Genomic DNA, 6,000 nt, shown 5'->3' with positions numbered 1-6,000 from the left:
CACTTTTCTATCTTATCTGTTCTACACGTCTCACTTCTTCCATGTGATGTAGATAAAAATGTGAAAAATGCATGTGGTGTCAGTAATAATAAACTCAGCTCCACAGGGTAAATTGCATCATACATCCTTCACACCTGGATGATACAATAGTAGAATGTGGTCTCAACTATTCATATCATTGATGTTGAAGAATAAGCTGTATTTTCCTAGTTCTCTATTTTTTTAAAACACAATTTCTATTTTTTATAATATCACTATCATTTGAACATGTATTTTTCAAAGACCAGCAGGTGATTCTAAGCTAAAAGTATTTTTCTTTCACCATTTGTCACACATTATCCCAGCACTTGTAATTTCACACACCTTAATCGCACACCTTAAAGCAAAAATTCCATCTTCACTGTGTCAGAGCTCATTATCAACTGCTTTCTGATGGCCTTATACACTGCTACAGTCAATACTTGCTCTTGAAACCATGTCAATTGAACAAGATCAGAAAGTCCTACATTGAAATTATGTGCAGCTGTGAAAAAAATACACTTGTTTCCAAGTAAATGTTCTAACACAGATTTCTAAGGGGTCTGCTGTGACTTCTATTTTATTTATCTAATTACATTTTTTCTTGTCATTATCTGCTGTTAAGAAATATTCAAATAGAAATATAAGAAGAACTATATAGATACAAGAAATATATAAATACATTGCTGATACACTATCTAATTCCTGAGAGTGGATTATAAATATATCAGCAGCACTAGAATGAGAGTCACAATATCACAGAATATTGTGAGTTGGAAAGGATCCACAGGGATCATCAAGTCCAGCTCTTAAGAGAATGGCCCACATAGGGATTAAACCCCACAGTCTTGGCCTTTTTAGCATCAGGCTCTGACCATCTGAACTAAAGTGGCACTTCAGCTGTCTAAATTAAAACTGGAAGAAATAGAAACGGAATTTGGATTACCTGAAACATATTCATATTACCATACTGCATAGAAAAGTCAAAGGTAAACAACTATAAGAAAATTTGCACATAAATAAAGTGTTATATGATAGTTCTACAGCATTATTGCAGCATTTTTTTGCTGGTTTTTTGTTGCTTTTTTTTTTTTTTTTTTCATAGCTATCAGTATAATATTCCAAGTAGCTAAGCATTTCTGGAGTGGAGGTGCCACTTATTTTCTTTATAAAAATGTCACAAAGGTTTTTGCAGTGAATGAAAATTTCATCATATACCCTTCACCATCTGTGATAGCAATAGCAGCATTGAATCATTACTACGGATTACAAGTACAGACAAATAAATTTTTTAAAATCGGAGAAAATACAGACTAAGCTATATTTTTAGATTTTTTTTTTTTTTTGAGAATGGTACTAAAACTCCAAATGGTCATGCTGATTGTATCACATTTCTTCTCATGGCTTTTCTCCCTCCCCTGTCTAGGATTTCATGGGTGCAAAGCAGAATTACTTTAGTTGCACTCACTCCAGTATGACTGGATGAATCCAGGAGGAAGGGCTGAGTCTATTTTTTAGAATTTCTCTGGAATTCTATAGAACCATAGAATAATTTAGGTTGCAGGGATCATCTGACCAACTTCTGGTCAAACCCTCCCTCACAGTTACAGAAGAAAGGACGTGCACACCTTCCAGACTGTGGGACTGGAATGGAATCAGAGCAGTGAAATGTTCCAGTATTAGACAGCTGTCCATTGGAGCTGAACTGTGAAAATATTGCACTGTTAGAAAAGGCCTGCTGGAGATGTGCAGAACAGAAATGTTTTTAGCCAGCATCTTCTGGGGAAGAAAAAAAACAAAAAGGAATGTGGCACTATTCATTCAGTTGACACCTGGCACATGCTATTGTTCTGCTGGCTTGATTTGCTACTACAGGCTGAAAAATTCATCAGTCATCTTGCAGAGATATCACATCGGTTTTAACTCTGATTGTGACAGCTTAATTTTAGTTTGCAAAGATGATGATGTCCTTTTTTCCTGATTATTTTTTCAGACTGATTTAGAATCAGTTTCTTTCACTAGCAGGAACAGGGAAAAGTTTCTTCCAGGTTTGAATTTATCCTGAGTCTAAGAATGCAAAAGATAACTATATATATATATATATGTATATGTATATGTATATGTATATGTATATGTATATGTATATGTATATGTATATGTATAGATATAGATGATATAGATATAGATATGTGTGTGTGTGTATATATATATATCCCCAAATTCTTTGACTTTAACAAAACTCCTCGCTACTCAATGAACCTAAAATCCTTACCTACATTTTTTTTCCACAATTATAGGTATTTCTAACCAAAGTTTGCAGTGGATCTGTTGATTGTGAACAGAACAGACTGTGTAGAAGATCTTTTCAATTCTTCAGATTCCCAAACTCTAAACATTAATTCATTTTAAGGTCTAGGGGACAAACGTGTAGTGAGAAGATGAGGGTTTGGGACAACTGATGACCCAGAACCTTTCAGGCCTTTTTTTATTAAATGAAAACAGGATTTGTCTATACTAACCTGCCTCTTCTAATATGTGACTTTCCATAACCTCAGGAACTGGTTGTAAGCATGAGATAGCAATGGTTTTCTTGGGAGGGAAAAAGAAAAATAGAGAAAAGGGAAAGGGAAAGGGAAAGGAAAAGGAAAAGGAAAAGGAAAAGGAAAAGGAAAAGGAAAAGGAAAAGGAAAAGGAAAAGGAAAAGGAAAAGGAAAAGGAAAAGGAAAAGGAAAAGGAAAAAGGAAAAGGAAAAGGAAAAGGAAAAGGAAAAGGAAAAGGAAAAGGAAAAGGAAAAGGAAAAGGAAAAGGAAAAGGAAAAGGAAAAGGAAAAGGAAAAGGAAAAGGAAAAGGAAAAGGAAAAGGAAAAGGAAAAGGAAAAGGAAAAGGAAAAGGAAAAGGAAACCCAATTTAAAGAACTAGACTACTTCTGTCTTGTTAAACCCCTAAAGACTAAGTCTAATCTCTTCCTCTGTGATTTAGTTTAGTTAGTTTTCTGAACCTTAATGTAATAATTTAGACTAATTTAAACAGGAAGAAACAAACAACTAAAATAAGGGATAATCTGGAAGATATATCATAAAAAAGAAAGGGGAAAAAAATCAACTCCCAGAGCTATTATCTAGCAAAATCCTTTCTATCTGAAAAATTATGGACTATAAATTGTATCATATATTTTAGGAACCAGCTCAATTAACTCCCTATTTTTCTTTTGCTGCACTGTTCTCCCTCTCACTGCTGTGCTGGAGAATCAGCTGGCTCTGATTTTCCCACCTCCATGTTATGCCCTTCTAGTGAAACTGCACTAGGCTGAAACACATTTTTTCCTTGACTTGCTATTCCTACTGGAAATCCCCGCACCTGCAGGCAGGGATATTCACAGGTACAAGGCAGTTCTTTCCCTGACACATGCTGAACCTGAAGGATGTGTAATGAAAAGCATTAATATTCTGCTTATGACAGAGAGTCCCTGGGAGTGACCTTCAGAAGGTGCAAACATGTAACTCCCTGGTATTACACGGCTCCCCCGGGACCAACTGAGCAGGAAAATTGCAACAGAGCTGTTCTGCTTCAAACTGCAGCCTTGCAGGATCTCAACTCTGAGGAGACACTGTTCCCTTCCCAGGAAACCTAATGGCTGCTGTGCAAACCTCATGGGATGGGGCTGAAATGGCACTGCACTGAAGAGATGCTGTGGGACCTGCTGCTTTCTTCCTGCCCCCCGAAAAATTCTGGATCGCCTGAAAATGGTGAGGATCACTGCCACTCCAGCTCTGCCTGCTTTTTTTTTTTTTTTTTTGTAGGGCTGGCAGGCAGAACCCTTTCATGGACCAAAGCTTGACCTGGGGTCTCGTACTTTGCTGAGGATCTGGCTGAATCCTGTAAACTGTATTGTGCTAATTCAAATAGAAGTCTCTGGGAAATGTTATATGTTATATGACCTATAAATCATTACAGTAGAGATTCTTATCTGCCTTAAAACCATTAAGTCTTTACCTTGTAAAATACATTTAACATTTCCCAGAGATTCCCTGGACTGGTTAGGTCAGGAATGAATTTGATGTGTAGCACTCTACTTGTAGAACATCATTTTTTAAATTAAAATAGTAGTTTTAGACAGAGACATTTATTCGCTTTGCGTACTTAAGGGTATTTTTAGGAAGGAGTACAAATGCTTCAATCCATTTGATTTTGGAATGCAAACTTATTGAACTTAATTTATTTATTAATGAAGCTACAATTGTGCAGTAAGTGTTCTACTGAATTGAAACAGATGGAACCAACAGATTTAATATAATTGGCAATATAAGAGTTTCTGATTCAAAATTACTTAACACATAAAGGCAAATCCTTCATTTAAGTTTCCAATGTTCCACCTTCTGTTTTATATAATAAAGTCTTTTGGGGGCCAGTGTGATTTTGGATCAGAGGTACAAAGTCCACACACAACCATGGTTTTTGCACTTTGGAAACCTGAGCAAGTAGCTTCACACACCTTTTCAGTCCTCTGTGGGATAATGCTGTGCTCCATGCAATAACAGACAGATAGCTTCAGGAGAGAACAGGACAGGCAAAAGACTAATTATAACTTTGAAGATTGAAATTTGCTTTGGACATGTTCAGCCACACAGAATAAACAATCATCTATACCTCTATATAACTATAATAGAGCATGCAATATTTCCAATAGAGAGACAGCATGCAGTACAGTACAAAAGCAGTTTTTCATTTAGATGTATGCACTTAAAAGACCCAGAATAAAAAAGTGAGAGCCAAAATCTGAGTAGAGCAAAATTGTTCCAGGAAGCCCCAGGGTTTAAAATATGACTGTGGAAGACAGCCAGTGAAACCTCATTTCAAATATGTGCAGATACAGGAAAGGGGTTGGCCGAGGCCTCACTGAAAAATAGAAGAAAGAGAAAGAAAAAAATCACAGAAAGAGCATTTTCAAATGCAGATTTGGGAGTTTCAGCACTGCCTACATTTTGAAGAACAAAGGAGTCACAAGGAGATTTACAAAAAAAGCCATGATGTCCTCAGGGAAATCTCAGTGAAGGAAAACCATGGCACCTGGTAGTGAAGCTTATTCTGCATATTAAATGAGGTCATGAAAAAGCAATTTTTTTCAGTGATCAAAGCCTCTCTGGAGAACTCATGGAAAAACATCAAAATGAGAGAGCAGAGCTACTGTCCAGACTAACTATAATGTTAATAAAACTACTTTATTGTTCCACAACAGAGGTCAAATGCTCTGTAGGTGAAAACAAAAGAAAAGTCCTAGGACAACAGGTGACCAGTAGCAGATTCCTCTTTGTAGAAATGAATAATGACATTAAAAAGTTTCCAGCTAACTTTAGCCTTAAATACAGATGATCACAGCATTAAAAATATTCCTATTGTTCACTGGCACAGTAATTAAGAACTTATGTAGCCCGGAAAATACAATTTTCAAAATTCAGCAACTCAGAATCTTCTATTCAGATGAGACAAAATATATGTCCTGTGAATGGTACTTTTGTGGATAGGCCAACTCTCTTAACTGGATATGAGAATGTAAAGGTATATTTCTTTTTATACATATGTGTGTGTATATACATATATATATATGATATATTAAGAAGAATTTCTTGAAAATAAAGTCAAAAATTCTACTGAACTGATTACATAAAGGCAAGTACATGCTGTCTCAAGGGCTCCTGTTACTCCTAAGCTTTGTACATTTACTGTACATAATCAGTGCTGCAGGACAGTGGAGGCACACCACATGTAAAAAGAAAAATCAAAGTATTTAGTATAGGAGTAGGACACCAGAAGGTAATTCTAAGAATGGAAGCATGTCCATAGAGCAAAATTGAGGTTTTTATCACTGTGGAAGCTTTTAAAGAAGTTACTGTGACATGGTCCTAGATTATCTATTTAAAGTTCTCAAATATAATAAACATTTGATAAATATTCAGCACATCCTTCAGAAAGACTGTTTTGGTC

The 6,000-nt window shown here is 35.9% G+C and overlaps 1 long non-coding RNA gene across 2 annotated transcripts in view; it reads left to right on the top strand.

The window, feature by feature from the left end:
• Window positions 1–3,745: 3,745 nt before the first annotated feature.
• Window positions 3,746–6,000, top strand: part of LOC144248438 (uncharacterized) — a 74,248-nt gene continuing 71,993 nt past the window's right edge. For both annotated transcript variants that reach the window (XR_013341737.1, XR_013341738.1), the window contains exon 1: window positions 3,746–3,764. This is a non-coding gene — a long non-coding RNA (uncharacterized LOC144248438). The remainder of the gene's footprint in view (window positions 3,765–6,000) is intronic.

Source organism: Lonchura striata, chromosome 2 (assembly GCF_046129695.1).
Source record: "Lonchura striata isolate bLonStr1 chromosome 2, bLonStr1.mat, whole genome shotgun sequence".
Taxonomy (NCBI): Eukaryota; Metazoa; Chordata; class Aves; order Passeriformes; family Estrildidae; genus Lonchura; species Lonchura striata.
The sequence above is the reverse complement of the archived record's forward strand: the minus strand, read 5'-3'. Positions and strand labels throughout refer to the sequence as shown.